Source organism: Triticum aestivum, chromosome 4B (assembly GCF_018294505.1).
Source record: "Triticum aestivum cultivar Chinese Spring chromosome 4B, IWGSC CS RefSeq v2.1, whole genome shotgun sequence".
Lineage (NCBI taxonomy): Eukaryota > Viridiplantae > Streptophyta > Magnoliopsida > Poales > Poaceae > Triticum > Triticum aestivum.
In genome coordinates, this window is record NC_057804.1 from 53,404,766 (window position 1) to 53,426,741 (window position 21,976).

General features: G+C 53.4%; 1 pseudogene; it reads left to right on the forward strand.

Annotated features, from left to right (window-relative positions):
- Positions 1–1,819: 1,819 nt before the first annotated feature.
- Positions 1,820–9,364, forward strand: LOC123089949 (dihydrodipicolinate reductase-like protein CRR1, chloroplastic; annotated as a pseudogene).
- The last annotated feature ends 12,612 nt before the right edge of the window (positions 9,365–21,976 follow it).

The following is a 21,976-nucleotide window of genomic DNA, read 5'->3' on the forward strand; positions in this document are numbered from 1 at the left end:
TGGCAGCTCGCTGGCTTGGCGTGGGGGCACAGGAAGCACGTGCGCCTCCCCTTGAGGCTGCTGCACCACCTGGCAGCTCACCTCCTCCCGAGCAGGCGCTGGGTGCAGCGCGTCGTGCCGCAGTGACACACACCTCGGCTCGATGATGATGCCCTGGGCCGGAGGTGGTAGAGGAGCCCCGTGAGCCACATCGCCCGTGGCAGGTGGCTGCTGAGGCAGTGAGCGGGTCGGTGTAGAGGAGCCCCCGGCCGCGCTGACGAGCTCAGCGATCCGCTCGAGCCACTCCTTGTAGAAGTCGTCGACCGGGCGGTAGCGAAGGAGAAGCCATGAGCAGAACGGCCTACGCATTCGCCGGGCCGTGACACGCGTGGGAGGATGGAGCTGCCGGGGTCAATGATGGAGTGGCGGTGCGCCCGTTGCGGCGCACCGAAGGGTGCAGCGAAGAAGCTTGCTGCTCGTGGCCAGCAGGGCCCGTGGTGGCGTTGGCCACCGGAGACGGAGCACGACGAGCACAACCATCACCCGCTGGAGCCGTCTGAGCAATGCGAGTGGCGACTGCGGCCAGGCGCTCCGCGCGAGCTCGGCGTGCATCAGCCATGGAGTTGTCGGAGTAACAGTAGATCGATCGACGGAAGAGAAGATCCGACACACACCTACCTGGCGTGCCAAATGTCGGATTACGGGTTCCGCAAACCCTTTAAAGGTTCACACTCTGGGGTGCGTGCGGAGATCTCAACCTACCCAGCCTGCCTACTCGCGATACTCCTAAGCCTAGCGCGTCGAGCTCGAAGAGACAAAGAGACACCGCAGTTTATCCTGGTTCGGGCCATCTTGTGGTGTAATACCCTACTCCAGCGTTTTGGTGGATTGCCTCGAAGGGCTGAGGATGAACTAGTAGAGTGGATGAACTGGCCTTAGGTGAGGTGTTTTTGAGCTCAAGAGAGCTGGTGAGGTGGTCGGGTGAGAATGGATCCGATCCGTCCCTCCCCCGTGGTGGTGGCTAAGTCCTATTTATAATGGCCTTGGTCCTCTTCCCAAATGTTGGCGGGAAGGGATCCCACAATGGCCGAATTTGAAAGGGGACAAGTAGTACAGCTTATCCTGACAAAAGTGGTCTTCGCCTGCGAAAAGCCCCTGGTCGTGACGCTGCGGTGGGCTCGATGATGACCTCCGTCCCGCCGTCCTGGTGGTCTTGGTCTTGTTGCACCAGACTGGAAACCTTTGGCTGATTCCTCGGGACTCCGCATCTTTTGCTCGCCTCCTTTGCACCGAAGAGGAAACTGGCGCTCTGCCCCCGCTAGCGCCCGCCTGGCGCCCGCCTAGCCTTGGTCGTCATGGCTCACGTCAGCGGAGCCTCATGAGGTGCACCTTGCATAGAACTCTCTGCCCCTCGGGAGCCAGCCTGAAGAGGCCGATCCCGTCGGGGGTCTTGGCGTCGTCCGCCTTGCGAGGCTTGGCCCCTCGCGAGTGTCTTGAGCTGTTGATGTCGAAGCTGGGCCGTATCAGGCCGTCGATGATGCCACGTGGTGGGCCGCAGGCAGGCAAGTCTGAATACCCCCATATCCAGAACGCCGACAGGCGGTTGGGAGGCAAACGCGACAGGTGAGCGGGCGGCCCAAGGGAAGGAGCGGGGCAGACGAGGCGGCGAAGGCGTGCGGCGCGAGGGCAAGGAGGTGAAGCCCCCCCCCCCCCCCCCTCCCGAGGAGAGGCGGCAGGTGGGCGGTCAGGAGGAGGGGGCAACAACGGCAGGCGAGGAGACGGCGGCACATGGGCGGTCAGCGGGGCGCCTGCATGCGCGCCACAGTTACTGCGGGCATGCATGGCATGGCCGTTAAGGGCATGGCCATCGCTCCAACCTAGATCGGTGCCTGGATGCAAAGGTGCAGCCCTGCAGGTGGCAGGTGCTTCCTACACAAGAGCCGGTTGTTTCGGTGGGAAAATAGCCGAAAGGTGAGAGGAAAGGAGTAAAGAAAGGATGGAGTAGGGCCCACTTTGGTAAAACACTACTGCAGCCTGCGTTGGGAAGCGGCTGGAGCAGCACGTTGCTGCCTCCATTGTACATGCTCTAATGCGGCCGCCCACCCTGTCCACAGGCACGTCCTAGACCGGTCAAACGTGACCCGCGGACCCGCGGACGTGACCGTAAACGTGGGCCTGTCCACGCGCAAACAGACTCGGCCACCGCAAATAGACTTGGCTCACCATGCCGCTACTCCGTCCACCACCACGGCACAACGCGCGGCCGGGAGAAACGTCTCCTGCTCCACCGCCTCCGTCGCAGAGCACAATCAAGGTAACCATATACTACGTACTACAAGAGGGGAATCGTAGTAGTATAGTGCTTGTCCTATGGCTCTGACGCTTTGTTCCGTGGCGACATTGAGAATTCATTAAGGTGGTCATCGTCGGCGCCACCAAGGAGATCGGGAGGGCGGCGGTGAGCAGGGCGAGGGGGATGGAGCTCGCGGGTGCCATTGATACCCAGTGCATAGGGCAGGATGCGGGAGAGGTGCTTGCTTGCTCACTCACCACTCGTCCCCTTGTGCTCTGTCTGTCTCTTTTCTTGGTCTGTAAGCGGAGCGCTGGTGTTGTTTCTTCAGTTAAGTAGCATGGAATGGAAGAACCCCTGGAGATTCTGGTGCTTAATGATCTCGCCATGGTTCTCGGCTCCATAGCACAGATATTAATTGGTATCTCCATTTGTGAAATTTAGATTTTATTGTCGTCGGTGCGCCTTATGCTGACTGAAAATTCTGCTCTTTTCAGTCAAGAGGAACCGGCGTGGTTGTTGATTTCAGTGAACCTTCTCTTGTCTATCTATGACAATGTCAAGCAGGTACGTTATCCGGTGAGGGTCTACTTCCATGAGCATCCAGATTTTGCAAATGCAGGTTCAAAGAGCGGCAGAGAACCAAAACTAATACCTCAAAAAGGCATTTCAGAAATCACAACAATGACAGAGAAAAACATAATGCCGTTCAGAGCTCTTCCATTGCTGAATTATTTATTATTCCTATCAAGATGCAGAATAAGATATTTATTTAAATAATCTGAACATAATTCCTTTAACATCGTGAATGCAAAAAATGGTTTATGCGCAGACAACAGCGTTTGGCTTAAGCAGTATCTATCGTATACGTTCCCAAAATCGAGATGGATACAGTAACCGAGCTGTCAGCATTCTGCGAGAAGGCAAGCATGGTAGGACTGATTATTTCTAAAATTCACCACGCTCAGATTATTAAACCATGCGATCTTACGCCGAGTTCATGATCAGGGCTGCTTGGTAGCACCGACACTGTCGATTGGATCGGATCGGTACTCCTTCAGCAAGCTGCAATCCAGGCCTCATTTCACTACAATAACGTCGAGATTGTGGAATCAAGGCCTAACCCATCGGTAAGGAGCATCCCTAACAAATGAAACATGCCAATGGAAAACGTCTACATTGCTCATCAAAAACAGAAATACTATTGCCAAGAAATCGAGATATGTTATCATCAGTGTGCAGATTGCTAGACTAATCTTTGACATTGAACAGGGCCTGCCATCGCAAGACGCAGTACAGATTGCAAATAACATATCTGATCTTGGTCAGATATACAACAGGGAAGATATGGACGCTAATAATCCACTAAGTGTGACAAAAATAATTCAGCAATTTTCCTTTCAGAGTGATTTCTTAGTAACAAAGGCAGAAGCACTGTTTTCGAAGATATCCTTGCTTTTATTCTAAATTGTACTCCATACAAGTAAATCTTCTGCAGCAAATAAAAAACAGTAAATGATATGTTCCACAAACTGACTGGCTAGTGTTGAAAAAGGAGAGAGGCCAGGTGCTCGGAGAAGACGGAGTGCGTGTGCACAGCATGGTTCTTCCAAGGTTTGCCTCAAGCACGTCGGTCATTTTGTCACTGGAGAGGTGCTTAAGCTCTAGCAATATATGCTTGTCACGGCCCGGCTGATTGCCACGCAGGTTGTAGTCGTGGTTGGTAGGAGAACGAGGGCGAGGCCCTCGCTTGCCTATGGTTGGAGAAGGGGGTGAGGAGGGGCGCCGTGGCGCAGGAGCAAGGGAGGAGAAGTTGTAGGATATTCTCTGCATGCGTTTATTGATCCAAGGGCTGGCTATATATAGTCTAATTACAAGACCAGACTAAGACTCCTATTACAATTGGGTGTTGGCAGGGTAACCTTCTTTAGGACTAAACCTTTCCAATTAATACCCAGACTCCTAATCTTTTGGGGAATACACTTAGCAGCGTATCATTTCATTGAAAGAGGAGGAGAAGTAGCTGTTACAGGGAGTTACAGGGTGCGGCCTCGCAGACGTACACAAGCCGGCGTCTGGGAGGGCGCAACGATGAGCAGGGGGGAGAGGATGCTCAGCCTCATAGCAGGTGGATCAGGCTACAGGTAAGATGCTAGCTATCCCGGTGGCGCCCGCCTTGGCCCAAAGGCGGGCATCGTCCTTGATGCTCTTGATCAGGTCTTCAGTGGAGGGGCGTAGGCCATCGAAGATGGCTGCGTTGCGATGCTTCCAAATTGCCCAAGCGGTCAGCGCAATGATGGAGTTAAGGCCTTTCCTCAAAGAGCCAGGGGAGGCCTTCGCAGCCGCAATCCACCAGGCGAAGAAGCTCGCGGTGTCGTCGAGCGGCGGGGCGACTAGGCGATATCAGAAGAGGATCTCGTGCCAGGTGATGCAAGAGAACACGCAGCCGACGAGAAGGTGATCGATTGACTCCACCTCCTGGTCGCAGAGAATGCAGGTTAGGTCGGTGGATAGGCCGCGGCGAACTCGCTGCTCTGCGGTCCAGCATCAGTCGAGGTAGGCGAGCCAGAGGAAGACTTTGTTGTGGAGAGGGGCCCAACTTTTCCATAGAAGTTTCCAGCATGGTGGTGAGGTGGAGCCGTGGAACAACGCATGGTAGCAAGAGCTGGCAGTGTAGACTCCTTTAGCTGTCCAATTCCAGGAGAGGCGATCAGGCTCATCAAAGAGGGCGACAAGTTGTAGCTTGCGCCACAAGTTCACATACTCGATGACTACCTGGGGCCCGAGGGTGCCGTGGATATCAACGATCCAAGCACTATTGGCAAGCCCATCGTGGACCAGTGTGCGGCGACGCCAGCGACGCGGTACAAGAGAGGTGAGAGTGGGGGCGAGCTCGGGAATGGAATGGCCATCAAGCCAGTGGTCACTCCAGAAGTGGCAAGTCTTGCCGTCGCCAAGATGCCAGGAGGTGGAGGCCTGGAAGAAACGGCCAGCCTCGTCGTTGTGGGGGAGCTGCAGATGATGCCACGACCGCGACGGGTCGGTGGCCTTGAGCCAGAGCCAGCGACACCTCAATGATATGCCGGTGAGGCGGAGGTCCCTCACGCCAAGGCCACCAAACTCCACCAGGCGGCACACCCGCTGCCAGGCAACCAGGCAGCATCCAGAGCTGGCGTCGCGGCGCCCAAGCCAGAAGAAGTCTCGGATAATGCGAGTAATTTGCTTGAGGATCTTCGGTCATATGGAAATCGCCATGAGAATGTGAATGGGCATGGCGGTGAGCACGTGGCGCACAAGGGCAAGCCGCTCACCGCGAGATAGCAGCGCGGCCTTCTAGGTCGCGAGCTTTCTTGCCAGCTTATCCACCAGAGGAAGCAGGGCCGATGAGGGGGTCTCGCGGACGGACAGGGAAAGACCTAGGTAAACAATGGGGAAGTCCACGACTGCGCATCCAATCGTGGAGTTAATGGTGGTGATCACCTCATGGCCGCAGCGAATGGGGGTGGTCGAGCATTTGAGGAAGTTGGTACGCAGACCGGAGGCATCGCCAAACACCCGCAACAGCTCGCGGATCGTAGCCAGCTCCGAACTGGTTGGGTGGCAGAAAATCACCACATCGTTGGCGAACAGCGATATGCTTGACGCGGCGTGCGGTTGGTAAGTTGCTGAAGCATGCCGGCGCGCGACGCATGCTGGATCAGGGAGTTCAGCGTGTCGATCGCAATGGCGAAGAGCAGCGCGAGACGGGGTCCCCCTGGCGCAGCCCGCATGCATGATCGATGGGTGGCCCGGGGTTGCTGTTGACAAGGACTCGTGTGGATCCCGTGGATAGGAGGATGCACACCCATTCGCACCAGCGACGCCCAAATCCGAGATGGCACAAAGTTTGAAGGAGAAAGGGCCAGGATACGGTGTCGAACACCTTCGTGATGTCGAGTTTGAGGAGAATTCTCGGGGCCTTCAAGTTATGGAGCAGGCGAGCGGTTTGTTGAACTAGAAGGAAGTTGTCGTGCACAGTGCGACCAGCGATGAATGCCCTCTGGTTGACAGAGACGAGCCTCCCCATCTTCGGAGCGAGCCTCAGAGAGAGGACTTTAGCAAAAAGCTTGGCCAGCAAGTGAATCAAGCTGATCGGCCTGTAGTCTCCGAGCGTGCACGCGTCGGGCTTCTTGGGGAGGAGAATGAGAAGGGCTTCATTGAGCTTGTGAAAGCCGTGACCGTTCAAGGCGTAGAGTTTATCAAACGCAACACATATGTCGGCCTTGATGATCGGCCAGCATGCGCACAGGAACTCGGCCGTGAACCCATCAGGTCCGGGCGCCTTGCCGGTGGGGAGAAGCTTGACGGCGGCCCAGATTTCCTCCTCGGTGAATGGTTGCTCCAGGTCGTCGAGGTTAAAGTGGCGAGGATCGATGCTCGCAAGATCGATGGAGTGATCTCTGGCTGTTGAAGTACCCAGGATGGAGCAGAAGTGACCGTAGGCCGCCTTGGCCATCGCCCCATTGTCAGACACGGTTTGCGAACCCACACGGAATGAGGCCATGTGGTTCTTCTGCGCACGGTGGGCGGCATGGATTTTGAAGATGGCCACGTTGGTATCGCCTTCGCGGAGCCAGCCGAGGCGCACGCGTTGGTGGAGGATGGAACGCTCGAGGGAGGCCAGTCCGAGATAGGCGCGTTTGAGCTCGTGGCGAAGCCAGATTTCAGTCGAGGACAGGGGACGGGAGTCTTGCGCCACGTCAAGGCGGTAGATGATTTCACGCGCGACCTGAAGCTGCGGGGAGATGTTGCCCGTGGTGCATGCTCCCCAACTCTGGAGGCGGCGGGCCCCGGTCAGCGGTTAGGCCCGACAGCCTTTGACGAATAGGGGGCCCAGAGGTGACGCTACCAGTGGTGGGATGGGGCCCGAGAACGCCCTGGTAGCCACGGAAAGGCGGCTCGGCGCGCCGCCGACGACGATGAGGACCCGCGCCTCGTCCCGAGGGGCCGTTGGAGCGACGGTCACTGCCGGGCGGCGGGAAATCATGGCGGCGGGGCCAGGCGGCAGGGACGGGCGGTGAGGAACCATGCCCGCCGCCGTCGGACTCGGCGGGCGGAGGTGAGGGCGGCGGAGAGGGAAAGTGAAAGTCCTCGGTGCGGCGCACGTGGATGGACACTAGGAAACGCAGCATCGGGACGGCGAAGAGGTTGACGGGGTCGGGGTTGGCGCCGGCAAGCGCGTCGGGCTCGGCGAGGAGGAGCTCGGACTCGTGAGGGATGGCGTTGGGGTTGGTAGTCCATGCCGACAGCCGAAAGACAGACATGTCGCTGCCGTCGAGCGTCTCGGGGGCGAGTCGATCGACAAGGCAGAAGGGCGAGAGGAGTTGCAAGGTGGAGGAGATGTCCCAACCGTGCTCGAGGATGCCGGTGATCTCTATGTCAACAGAAATGTGCAGGGAGACGGGCTCAGCCCCCTCGAGGCGGCTCCATGGGTGCATGATCAGTCTGAATTTCACGGCACGCACGGGCGCGGCAGCGACGAGCGCGCGGGTGGCCGCGTCGTGGAACCGGAGGAGGAACTCATCAAAGTGCCACCGGTGGACGGAGAAGGCCAACTGCGGAATCAGAAAGCGCACGCACACCGCGCGTGACGTCGTCGGCGGAGACGCCAGAGCGGTTCCCGGCCACGATGGCGACCAGAGCAAGTTCGAGGGCACGCTCGGCGGCCTCCAGGCGCGCAGTGTGCAGCATGAAGCAGACCGCCCCGGCGGGGCGCAAGGCGGTGTGGCCAGACATGGCCAACGGCGCGGCGCGCGGGCTGGACTGCACAGAGCTGTGTGGCGAGGAGGAGGACGGGTCCTGCAGCGAAGGCGTGACCGCGGTAGAGTCAGCGGTTGTTGCTGCAGCGGGGGATGAGGACAGGCGCACCCCCGACCCGGAGGACGCGGGTGGGTGTGGGCCTGCTTCGCTCGAGCCCGAGGAGCCAGGGGAGCGGTGGGGCGACGGGCGCGGACGCTTGGCCGACGGTGCGTCGCTCGAGGGGGAGCGGGGGCGTGGGACGGTGCAGAGACGGGCGATGTGGCCGAAGTGCCTGCAGCGATGACATCGCACGTCCTTCCGACACTCGTTGTGGGGGTTCCAGGTGCCAAGGCAGCGCGGCCATTCGTCGGGGCGAGGGGGCGACGGAGGGGAGCGAGGCCGGCGAGGAGGGTTGTCACGGCAGCGACGACGCAGGCCATGGGGACGCGGGCGGCGCCGACCAGAGCCGACCTCCCAACCCGCACCAACGGCCGGGTCGGCCTAGGCCTCGTTCACGACCCGATGCACCTCAGAGCAAGGGCCCGGGAGCATGGCGGGCGGCGAGGGCCGAGGTGTAGGGGAGGGAGGGGGCGGGAAGACCGCGGCTGAGCACAGGGCGAGGCGGTATGACCGCGCGCTATGGGCGGACTCGGCGGAAGAAGGGCTCGATTCGAGCCAGCGACGCTCGCGGGGGCGGCCCGCTGCGGCCAGGGACGCGGGGGAGGAATGGGAGGCCATGGGGCCAGTGGGCGCCGGTGCCGGAGTGGCGGCCGGCGCGGGCTGGTGGCCGACGGGGCCGGAGTGGCCGACGGCAGGTGGGCGCAGGAGGGAGCGGGTGGCGGTGCGGTGCGGGCTCAGAGGCGCTTGGTTGGTTTTCCTGCCACGCCACTGAATCTAATACAATCCTCCCCACTTACCTGCCGTTCTATCCTACCAAAGAAAGGTTCTACTTTCCCTTTTCTGACTCCTAATCTAAAAAGACTATAATTAAACTAGGACAAATCTTTAGGCAGATGCAGGGCTGGCCCGCGCAGGTCCCTTGCGCCTATAGGGCTGGCCCCACATGACAACTTGACTGAACTTTGGATGAACTGATCACACAACCAATTTTTTTTCCAGATTTACACCTTGAAGCATGATGTTACAGATGTTCGATGCTTGATGACAGGACTCATTCTGGCAATACGGAAAGTGATACGCTTGAAGGTACCTGATAGTTATACTGCATTTTCTGAAGTATTCTTAAGAGTTGGTCACTAAAAACGTCACCACATATTTTTGCAGAACTTGATCTATGGTCTGGAGAAGTTCTTGTAGGAAATTATGAACTCACACGTCAAGAGAACTACAATTTTTGCCTTCCAGCTATTTATGATGAGAGACAAATGGGATTAAAATCAATTCCTTTCCTTGGCTCATAATCAGAAACGGTGCCACTGGCAAGGAAGATTGGAGAACCCAATGAACGTGAGAATTTTGAGAAGAATTGCTCCACACATAAGATGGCACTACAGAGAATAAGCAAGCTGATGACATGCTCTCAGGGGTTATACCTGATGGCTTGATATACTCTGGCTTTTTTCATAACCATACTTTTACAGAAAAATGATAAAACCATACTTAGAGAATATGATATGGGTCCACACAAAGGAACAAAAATTTTCTAGGCACCCTATAATTTTTTCTTAATATCTAGTGTGCCCTTTAACATGGTTAGAGCATCTCCAACAGCCGTGCGAAAGTGCTACATCTCCAGGGTGCTGGTTGCCTCATCACCTTTGAGGAGCTCGGAACCGAGGCTATCTTCCCTGCTACACTCGAAACTATTTCAAACGTTGGGAAGGTTGTGGACAGTCTTTGCATGAGGTCCGCGAAGATCATGGCTTGAATGCTACTGCTCATATCATAATTTATCTGTTGTCTCTGGTTCATCTTGCCACAGTTTTATCAGTGTCTTTTAAGACATTTAATCCTCCCTGTTGATACTTTATTCTGAATATTGGATCTTTTAGTTTTTTTTAAAAAAAATCTACCTCGACAATAGGAGAATGTGTTATTTCTATTTGGTCGCTATGTGTTGTGAAAAGTAGCTGGTCCAAGTATGAAACCATGTTATGCTGCCGTGACATTCTTTTGTGATGATTGCCCATTAGCTTGTTATTTTTTTGAAAAGAGGCAAAATATTTGCCATTTTCATTGATTAAGAAGAAGAGAGTTGCCTGGTTAATTAGAGAAAAACCGGGCGAAAATCTAGATTACAAACCCCACAAGAGGGACACGCAGACGACCTAGCCACAAACGCCAAACAGTCGACCGAAGCATCGAGGACAAGGCAACTCCGATTTTGCTAACGAGCTTCACAAAGAAAGTTACAAGCCTCGCACCGACCTAGTCCAGTGCAACACCCGGAGAGCACCGCCCGCTAAAAACCGCCCTCATGGAGTCATCGTTGCCGCAGTGGCCCCGCCGCCCGCAGCTTTGACTCCTCTGTCACAGCCAGAAATCAGCATAGACGCACCCATTGACACACCGGACCATCGGCATCAGAAGGACATGCTGCGACTCGGCTCTGCTCGCCACCATAGTTGTTGCCACACACGTCACAACGCCACGCCAACCTCACACTGCCGGTCGGGAACCTGCCGACCGCGATGTTGTGCTCGTCCAGCCCTTGGGGAGGTGCATAGGAGACCATGACCTTCAAGGCGACACCCCCAAGGGGGTAGTGACGTTGAAGTGATGCTGTCGCCCGACTCACAAGGAGTCTTGAGCTTTCACACGAAGGACGTGACTCGGGGTGGAGAAGGGGGGGGGGGAGAGCTCCACAACGACCCTCCAGCGAGGAGAACGACGCCCATAGGCGACGCGTCGTAGGCACCAACAAAGTCGAGCATATTCTCATATGAAGCATCCCAATCCTCTCCAACCCACGCAGCCAGCGACAAAAGAGCCATAGGCCCGCACACCCGCAGGTCCAAGCACCTCAAGCACGGAGACGACTCCATCCCACGCAACAGGAACCACCTCGCCACCGGTAGACACCGATGTCGGTGTCAAAACCAGCGGATCCCGGGTAGGGGATCCCGAACTGTGCGTCTAAGGCTAATGGTAACAGGAGGCGGGGACACAATGTTTACCCAGGTTCGGGCCCTCTCTGTGGAGATAATACCCTACTTCATGCTAGATTGATCTTGATGAATATGAGTATTACAAGAGTTGATCTACCACGAGATCGTAATGGCTAAACCCTAGAAGCTAGCCTATGATTATGATTGTTGTTGTCCTACGGACTAAACCCTTCGGTTTATATAGACACCGGAGGGGGCTAGGGTTACACAAGGTCGGTTACAGAGAAAGGAATCTACATATCCGAATCGCCAAGCTTGTCTTCCATGCGAAGGAGAGTCCCATCCGGACACGGGTCGAAGTCTTCTATCTTGTATCTTCATAGCCCAACAGTCTGGCACATGCATATAGTCCGGCTATCCGAGCACCCCTGAATCCAGGACTCCCTCAGTAGCCCCCGAACCAGGCTTCAATGACGTTGAGTCCGGCACATAGATTGTCTTCGACATTGCAAGGCGGGTTTCTTCTCCGAACACTTCGAAGTACCTGATTTAAAGAGCAATGTCCGGATTTTCATTTAATGTCACGCTCATCGGCTTCTGCACCTTCATGATTTCAGCTTCCACGTGTCGAGCAAATGCGAGAGATCGGGGCATTTTTACACTTGCCACCTTGACCATGTGAATAAATTGTCTATTTAAAGAGACATGGATCTTCAGATCTAATCCACACCATCTCCCCCAAACGAGGAATCCTCGGAGCTTGCACGAAAAACCCATCCCAACATGGCTAGCGCTCATAGCTCTTCCTCCCGCCTTCACGGCCCCAAACAGGGAGATTGGGAAAAGTGTCCCATATCCCACGGCCAACTGGTGAAGTTGCAGACCCAGGGATTTCTCACCCCCCCGCAGATCTAGTCCCCGTTCGAGCCGGATTGGCTTCTTTTGACGGTGGGGAGCAGGCGGAGAAGTTCCCCAACCCATCTAGGGGGGAACGAGTATGCTTTATTCCCTATTTGCTGAGAGGTGTCGGATTTCCAACCCATCCGTTCCTCCGAGGGCTTAGGGAGTACTATGGCCTCTAGCTGCACAACTTCACACCCGCCTCCATCCTGCATATTGCAGGTTATGTCGCTCTTTGCGAGCTATTTCTGGGTTGTGAGGCCCATTTCGAGTTATGAAAGAAGTTGTTTTGCCTCATCCCTCGTAATCAAGAGGGATAAATATTCCAAGTAGGCAGAGCCAAAATATGGCGCATCACGGGGACCGAATACCTATTCGGCACGCCGAAGAAGGCATCCGAATAATAGCCTTCCGAATGGTTCTATGTTGAGGATGTCTCTCTTCCTGACCCAATCCGAATGGGTCTACCTGAATTTTCAACTGCTCAGTTGAAGAAACGCCTCAGCTGGCGTCCCCGGAGCCTTAAGGAGGAAGATAGTACGGAAGTCCATCAATTGATGAGCAAGATAAAGATGCTTGCTCAATCCGGATTGTCGATAATCGAGGTTATGGCGATATCCATAATGCGAGGGGTTCAGCCACTCCAATACCGAGGGCGTCCCATGTGGCACTTCGACGGAGAAGACGATGGCACCCGTTGTGGTCGGAAGGGTCCGGACACTCCCGCTGCTTTGGCAAAAATACTGTCCAGATTATACAAAGGGAGAAAGAGGAGTTCATCCGCGTTAAGCCCAGATATGGATTTTCCATGTACAATCCTCCTAGCTGGGTGAGTTTCCATTCCACTACTGTACTCTATTTACTCCCTGAGTCCTTTTACATAAATATTAATCCGTCCATTTATAACAGGAATGGCGGAAAATCACTAGGGATATCCGCAGCCCAGCTCCACAGCCAGAGGACCACGACCGAGCCCTTGATCCCGGATTCGAAGAGGATCCGGATATATTCGTGGATCTCAGGGAAGGGGTATTTTACCAGGCGAGCTGTGATGGCACAAAAGTGGCCATCATTGCTGACTATCTCGGCCTCCTCCCTGCATCACATGTAAGTAATCAGGAGATTTGTCCTTCAAGAGGATTCCCTCTTTCTTCCTTACCCACCGCACTATATTATGCTCTTTTAAGGGGAGGCACTCGGCGCACCACGGTGCACCTGAGGCAACGCACAAGAAGGCGGTGCCTACGACGGGCAGGTGCCCGAAGAGGAAGGCAAATAGAAATATAGCCGAGCCTTCATTGAGGAGGTAAGGTTTTAAATATGCTTCATAGTCGTCATCTTGAAGTATGACTCCATCCGTTGTGTCTTATCAGGAAAAATATTCGCCAGACTGTGTCCGGGGAACCTGCAGGTCATGCTTCTACTAGCCGGATTCCTGAACCTGTCTCAAAGACAGAGGCTAACGCGGAACTGACACCGAATTGTCCTTTTGCGGAGGATTTGGATAAAGTATCCACCACAAACTCCGAAGTAGAAAGCGCCATGAATCATCGGCGCAGGCAGGCCACTCTTCGCGACCCTGGTTTTTCAGAAGAGGCTTTTAATGCCTTTAACTCGGGTGATGCATATATCCGAGCTGCTCAAGATGGCTTGGGCGGGCCATAGACCAGTATTTGAAAGATATTCAAGTAAGGGCCGCATTTTTCACAAGTCTGATAATCATATACCAGTAGCCCCCGAGACTTGAAGCAGTTAATAAAACTGATTTAAGGATCATTATACAACCAGGTGCTCACAGAGAAGAACATCCTATTGTCTCAGGAGCTGAAAAATTGCCAGGCCCAGCTAGCTACTACTACCGCCGAACTGGAGAAATCCAAGAAGGCAGTGTCTGGTAATGTTCCCCTCTATCAAGAAAACATAATCATATACCAGAATTATTAATGCAAGGGCACATTTTATGGCAGATTCGTCAGATCATCCGGGTGAGGTACCGGAAGTCGCACAAGCGGGAGGTCTGGGAGCTCAAAGGCAACTGGCGCGGGTGAACGTATACTGACACAGGTCAGGATGGAGAAGAACAAACTCCAAGATGCCAACACCGAACTGGGCGTGGAACTAAAAGACGTGCGGGCTCAGCTAGCTGACTCCGTGAAGGAGAATAGAAGGTTGCGAGGCGGCATATTTAGTATGTGTTCGGACTTACCTTTACATAGTGCGGGAAGGAAAGTAACTAACAGTAATTATTTCTGCAGGTATATTGACAGGCCGTCCTGAAGAGGAGGTGTCCGGATCATCGAGCGATCTGCTACAAGAGCTGTTGCAAATGCATGAGCGAGCTCGGCAGGCGATGCAAAGTATTGCCAAGGCCTTATGGACATCCAACTCCCCTCCAGGAAGTATGGAGGGGCTTGTACAGCTGTTTAAGGGAGCGCGGCGATGCTTCCGACTATGGAAGATATCGGCATGCCATGAAGGTGCGCGAGAGGCCTGGGCCATGGTAAAGACACTGTATACCAAGATTGACCCAAATCACATGGCCCGAGTCGGACCTCTAGGGTCAGATGGAAAAGAAATTCCTGATAGTTTGGTATATGACCTGGTACAAGTAGCCGCCAAGTATTCCCAACAGGATTGTAGGTTAGATAGCCTTTTGGATGGCATAGAAGAAGAAGTTTTTGAGTCTAAGTGACTATGTACTTCAAATGACAAATTATGTCTCTAGCTGAATTATAAATGTCATGGCAGACCTTTTCGCTTCAACCTCTGGACCCAAGGGTGCGGAGTGTTTCTGAATACCCGCTCACTAATGTATACCGGGGTATGCGTGGAAACCAGGCATGGGGGTCATAGTTGCTTGAACAGAAAAGTATCCGACTAGTTATGCTATATTACATTTCGATCGTAATTAACATCTTCCAGAGAGAATAGTTCCGTTAAGGGTTCCTTTCCCTAGGTCGACATGCATTAACATGCACGTCTGTACTGTGATTGAAAAAATCGTAGCATGCTGAACATCTGGGGGTTCATAGTGTAATGAGTAAAGAACATCTTTAGTTCGCCGACCAAATATTCCCTTAAGAACGCTAGCTTTCGGCTTCACCCAGTCTGAGGTACATGTCTGGATAACCCAGCAGTAACAATCACAGAGGTGCTCCCTTTATGCCCTAGCCAAACTAACGGGAACGTAGGGCATAAGCACATGAGCCAGGCAACCCAGCTTGGCCAAAACTTAATTCGTATTGATGCATATAATGGCGAAGAAAAGGTACATACGCAGAAAAGACACATATGTGGTGAGCTTGATGCTCTAAAAGTAATAATAATAATAATAACCTTCTATACGAGAAGTCCCCCAAGTATACTTTGACGTACAAATATTAGAGTGTGTGCATCGAAGATGCACGGTTTACCCGCACAAAAGCTTTAAGGCTTAAAAAAGGGGATGAAAAGAGAGGAAAATAAATATGAAAAACAAAAAGGAGGGGAAAGGAGACGAACGAAGAGTCCGGAGCTAGGCATAGAATCTTCGGAGTCTAGCCTCGTTCCATGGGTTTGGCTCTAGGCGATTGTCAGGCGCATCACGCAGGCAGTACGCTCCTCCGGTGAGGACTTCGTAGATGATGAAGGGACCCTCCCACTTGGGCTTGAGTTTGTCCTTTTTCTTCTCCGGTAAGCGTAGAACGAGTTCACCAACATTGTAAGTGTTGACCCGTACTTCTCTGCTTTTCTATCTGCGAGCTTGTTGTTGATAAAATGCGGAACGGGCTTTTGCAAAGTCGTGCTCCTCCTTCAGGGCATCCAAGCTATCCTGCCGATCCAACTCAGCTTCTCTCTCTTCATACATGCGCACTCGAGGTGAGTCATGGATAATTTCGTAGGGTAACACAGCCTCTGCACCGTATACCATAAAGAAAGGTGTGTATCTGGTAGAATGATTGGGTGTGGTCCACAGCCCCCAGAGTACGGAGTCGAGCTCCTCCACCTAGTGCTTGTCTGATTCTTTCAAAGTCCACACTAGTCGGGGTTTAATGTCGTTCATAATAAGACCATTGGCTCGTTTAACTTGACCGTTGGTTTGTGGGTGATGGATGGAAGCATAGTCGAGCTTGATGCCCAGATTAGCGCAACAGGCTTTCACCTTATCGACTGTGAAATTGGAGTTGTTGTCGATGATGATGCTGTGCGGAACATCATAACGGTGCACCACACTGGATATAAAATCTATCACAGGCCCGGCTTCGGCCGTTTTAACTAGTTTGGCTTCTATCCACTTGGTGAATTTATCCACCAGGACCAACAGTTTTTTTTCTTATGGCTTCCTCCTTTAAGGGGTCCAACCATATCAAGGCCCCAGACCACAAAAGGCCAAGTGATGGGGATTGTTTGTAGAGTGGTGGGTGGCATATGGCTTTGGTTGCCAAAAAGTTGGCATCCGACGCAATGTTGGACAAGGTCCTATGCGTCTGCTCGGGCCGTCAGCCAGTAGAAACCTGTACGAAAGACCTTGCTTACAACGGCCCGAGCCGTGACATGGTGACTGCCGAGGCCGGCATGAATTTCAGCCAAGAGTTGTCGCCCTTCTTCCTCGGAGATACATCTTTGAAGTACTCCAGTATCACTTTTCTTGTAAAGTTCTTCCTCGTGGACTTTGTAGGCTTTAGAGCGCCGCACAATGCAGTGCGCCTCATTCTGATCCTCAGGGAGTTCTCGCCTATTAAGTTAGGCCAAGAAGGGTTCGGTCCATGGGGCGATGACTGCCATGATGATATGGGTCGATGGTGTGATTTCGGTGGCTGAGCCCCCGGTGACGTCGGTGTGTTCAAATTCTGGGGTTGTGGTCGGATCCGGATTGGTGTTGCCGCTCTCCCCTTGCCACACCACGGATGGCTTGAAAAGACTTTCCAAAAAGATGTTAGGTGGGACGGGGTCGCGCTTGGCGCCGATGCAAGCAAGGACATCCGCTGCTTGGTTACTTTCTCGAGCCACATGGTGAAACTCGAGCCCCTCGAACCGAGACGGCATTTTGAGACTGTCGTTGCAGTAAGCCACCATCTTCAGATCTTTGGCATCGAAATCTCCATTTATTTGAGATATTGTGAGGTATGAATCCCCGCGCACTTCCAGGCGTTTTATGCCCATGGAGACGACCATCCGAAGACCATGCAATAAGGCTTCGTATTTGGCTGCATTGTTGGAGTCCATGAATAATATTTGGAGGACGTACTGAACTATATCTCGAGTGGGGGATGTTAGGACAACTCCTGCCCCTAGGCGTGCCAGCATTTTGGAGCCGTCGAAGTGCATGACCCAGTTGGAATATGTGTCGTACTCTTTAGGGAGTTCGGCCTCTGTCCACTCAGCGACGAAGTCGGCCAGTACTTGAGATTTAATGGCCCGTCGCGGTTTGTATGTAATGTCGAATGGGAGGAGCTCGATAGCCCACTTGGCAATCCGGCCTGTTGGCATCGCGGTTGTTTATTATGTCATTGAGTTGTACCTCGAAGGCCACTGTTATGGAGCATACTTGAAAGTAGTGCCGTAGCTTTCGGGATGCCATGAAGACCGCATATGCTATTTTTTGGTAATGTGGGTACCGAGATTTGCATGGTGTGGGGACAGTGGATACGTAGTATACCGGCTTCTGAAGCGGAAATTTGTGTCTGTCCTCCTCTCGTTCGACGACGAGCACCGCACTCACGACTTGGTGCGTGGCTGATATGTATAATAACATGGGCTCGCCGACGTTTGGCGCGGCCAGGATTGCGTTGCTTGCTAGAAGAGCCTTTATTTCTTCCAATCCGGCCGTTGCTGCGTCCGTCCACTCGAAGTGATTGGTGCGTTGGAGAAGGCGATAGGGTGGCAATGCCTTTTCTCCTAATCTGGAGATAAAGTGGCTTAAAGCTGCCACACATCCGGACAGTTTTTGGACTTGTTTGAGGTCTGTTGGCGTAGCCAACTGTGACAGAGCTCGGATTTTAGCTGGGTTTGCCTCAATTCCTCTATTGGAAATGATGAAGCCCAGGAGCTTTCCGGCGGGAATGCCGAAAACACACTTTTGCGGATTGAGCTTGATGTCATATGTTTAGAGGTTGTCGAATGTGACATGCAAATCGTCTATTAGTGATTCGACGTGTCTGGTTTTGATGACTACGTCATCCACGTATGCTTCAAATGTCTTGCCGATTTATTTCTCTAGGCATGTTTGAATCATGAGTTGATAGGTGGCACCGGCGTTTTTGAGCCCGAAAGGCATAGTGTTGAAGGAGAAAGGCCCGTATGGGGTGATAAATGCCATTGCAGCTTGATCAGACTCCTTCATCTTGATTTGGTGATATCCGTAGTATGTGTCGAGGAAACACAGTGAGCCGTGTCCTGCAGTAGCATCGATGATCTGATCAATGCGGGGGAGGGGAAAGGGATCCTTAGGGCAAGCCTTGTTGAGGTCTTTGAAATCGACACATAGGCGCCAGGATTTATCCTTCTTTGGTACCATCACCAGGTTTGCTAGCCAGTCCGGATGTTTTATCTCTCTGATGAATCCGGGCTCAAGTAACTTGGCTAGCTCCTCTCCCATGGCTTGTCGTTTGGGTTCGGAAAAGTGTCATAGTGCTTGCTTGACCAACTTGTATCCCTTCAGTATGTTTAGGCCGTGTTCAGCCAACCTACATGGGATCCCTGGCATATCAAAGGGTGCCAGGCAAATATGTCCCAATTTTCGCATAGGAATGCCCGCAGTGCAGCGTCAATAGTGAGGTCCAGCTGTGCCCCGATGGATGCTGCCTTTGTGGAGTCCGTTGGGTGGACCTAGAATTTGACTATTTCGTCTGCTGGTTTAAAGGAGGTGGATTTGGATCGCTTATCGAGTATCACCTCATCCCTATCCACCGTGGAGCGCAATGCACAGTTAATTCTTCGGCTGCGAGGGCTTCAGACAATGCCTCTAGGGCCAAGGCGGCGGTTTTGTTTTCGGCGCGAAGTGTTATGTCCGGATCACTGGCAAGAGTGATGATTCTGTTGGGCCCGGGCATCTTGAGCTTCATGTACCCGTAATGGGGTATGGCTTGGAAGCTTGTAAATGCATCTCGCCCTAATAGGGCGTGATATCCACTGTTGAAAGGGGCCACTTTAAAGGTTATCTCTTCGGACTGATAATTCTCCGGCGTGCAGAATACCACATCGAGTGTGATCTTTCCCGCACATCGTGCCTCCCGACTGGGAATAATCCCTCGGAAGGTCGTGCTACTTTGCTCAATGTGGCTCCTGTCTATTTCCATTTTGTTGAGAGTTTTAAATGAGGTTTAGTCCGCTGCCACCGTCCATGAGTACTTTGGTAAGCAGAAAGCCGTCCACAATCGGAATGAGGACCAATGCGGTAGGGGCCCGGACTGTTCCGAATTTTGGTTCGTCACTGGTGTTGAAAGTTATGGCCGTGTCATTCCAAGGGTTTATTGCTGCAACTTGGCAGACTTCAGCGAGGCCGCGGAGCGCCCTTTTGCGCCTATTGTTTGAGGCGAGAGTCTCGAAGACTGTCAGTACTGCAGGGTTGTTGTCTTCCGTGGGATGTTGCTCTGCGGTATTTTTAGTGAGGAGATCCTCGCCGCTCTTGGCCACCTGCCGGAGTATCCAACATGCTCTAAGACTGTGGGTTGGTGTGGTATCCGGTGTTGTGTGCATTTTGCATGGCCTATCGAGCCATCCCTCCAGAACGGTTCCGCGCCCTGTAATGGTTTTAGATTTTTTTGTTATTGAGTGGAGCGACCTACCAGGGTGCACCCTTTTTGTTTGGACGAGGAGTTTAGCAGAAACCGGCGGCTCCCAAGAGGCTGCCTGAATTTTCTAGGCACTTTCCATTGCGTAGTACTTCTGTACTATGGTTGCCAAGTCAGCGAAGTGTGATATGTGACGGCGGTTTATGGCATTGAGGATTCCCTCGTCCATGCAATTTTTGTGGAATAATAAGATTGTGTCTTCATCGCGACAGTCTTTGATCTTGTTCTTGACAAGGAGGAATCTGGCCCAAAAGTGATGGACCGTCTCTTGGGACTGCTGTCTGATGTGTGTAATATCGCTTGTATCTGGGTGGGTGGGCGGATTTAAGTCCGTACCCTGGCCCAATCTGGGATCCGGAGTTTGAGGAATTTCCGAGCTTAAAGGTTCGGGCTCCGAAATATCGACCAGTTTTTCTGGTCTACTGTCTGATTCTCGATTTGGAGTACGGGGCATGTCATCCCGCGGGCGGGAATCCAGCTTAGTGAGCTGGGAAATCTGGACATAGTTCGTCCTCAACATAGAGGAAGAGTTGCCGCATTGCTCCTCTACTACCGCTATCTGATGGGTGACCAACAGAGATTCAATTCCTCTCTGATCGGGTTTAAGCCCGATCCGATCATAGTCTATAGCGACTCCCAAGGCAGCGATGCGATCCAGGAGTTCGTTTAAAGACGACAACTCCGTCGGATTCATCTGTTTGGAGTATTCTACACTAACGCGGAGGCGATTTTCAATGACCCGAGAAGTCATCGTCGGCCCAACAGCCGAAGGGGCGGTCATAGTGAAGCCGCCAAGCCGGACGGCTTGGCCTGAGGCCAGGGCTCCTCCGGAGGTGATGTTGTCCTTGATAACAAGGTGAGCCATCAATCCTATCTTTGATGTCACAGTGGAACTCTCAATGAAAGCACCAATGTCGGTGTCAAAACCGGCGGATCTCGGGTAGGGGGTCCCAAACTGTGCATCTAAGGCTAATGGTAACAGGAGGCAGGGGACACAATGTTTACCCAGGTTCGGGTCCTCTCTATGGAGGTAATACCCTACTTCGTGCATGATTGATCTTGATGAATATGAGTATTACAAGAGTTGATCTACCACGAGGTCGTAATGGCTAAACCCTAGAAGCTAGCCTATGATTATGATTGTTGTTGTCCTACAGACTAAACCCTCCGGTTTATACAGACACCAGAGGGGGCTAGGGTTACACAAGGTCGGTTATAGAGAAAGGAATCTACATATCCGAATCACCAAGCTTTCCTTCCACGCAAAGGAGAGTCCCATCCGGACATGGGTCGAAGTCTTCTATCTCGTATCTTCAGAGCCCAACAGTCCAGCACATGCATATAGTCCGGCTGTCCGAGGAACCCTAAGTCCAGGATTCCCTCAACCGACGAGCTGGATCCAGACAGAAATCCAGCAACCTCCTGCATCAGCACCACTGCACAGGCCACCAGAGATCGGTCCGCCCGCAGAGGCCTCCAGAAGGCAGGAAGGGGGCGCCACCCTGCCCCGACGTGCCGGCGAGAGCACCGAGCCATAGCCCAGGAGCTCGTCGGCGCTGTCACCACGGCAGTAGCCGCCAGCGACACAGCACCATCCAGAGCACGCGCGGAGAGGAGCCTCCAGACAACTGGAAGGGGGGCCTCCATCCCTCCCCATCGCACCGACGAGAGCACCCGGCCGCAGCCCAGCGACCCGTCGATGCCGCAACCTCTATAGTTGCCGCCGGAGACGCAACCCTGGAGAGCACCGCCACAGAGCCCGCCGCAACACATCACAGGAGGGCGAGCCTCCCTCCACCGCGAGATCCAGCCATAGGACAAGGAGATGCCCCACCGCCACCATCCGCCGCGAGGACTTAATCCGGCGACCTCATCCAGCGACGGCGAGGGGGAGTCGGAGATGGGAGGGGGCAGGGGGCGGCGGCTCGATCTAGGGTTCCACCCGAGCCACCCGTGAAGGCGACGCCCATTAGATTGTTTTCCCCCATGATATACTAATGTTTGAAATACAATGCTGAGAGGTGTGATAGCTTTTCCCTGGCACTTGTGATTAATATGTATATTTCGTGCACGGAATCATTTTGTGATTTTCATCTATGTTGAGGCTAGATGCTATATCGTTGGTGCTGCTATGAATATTGAAACCGATGTTTGTAGTTACTGTGTTCACTCTTATTTGATTCTTATGT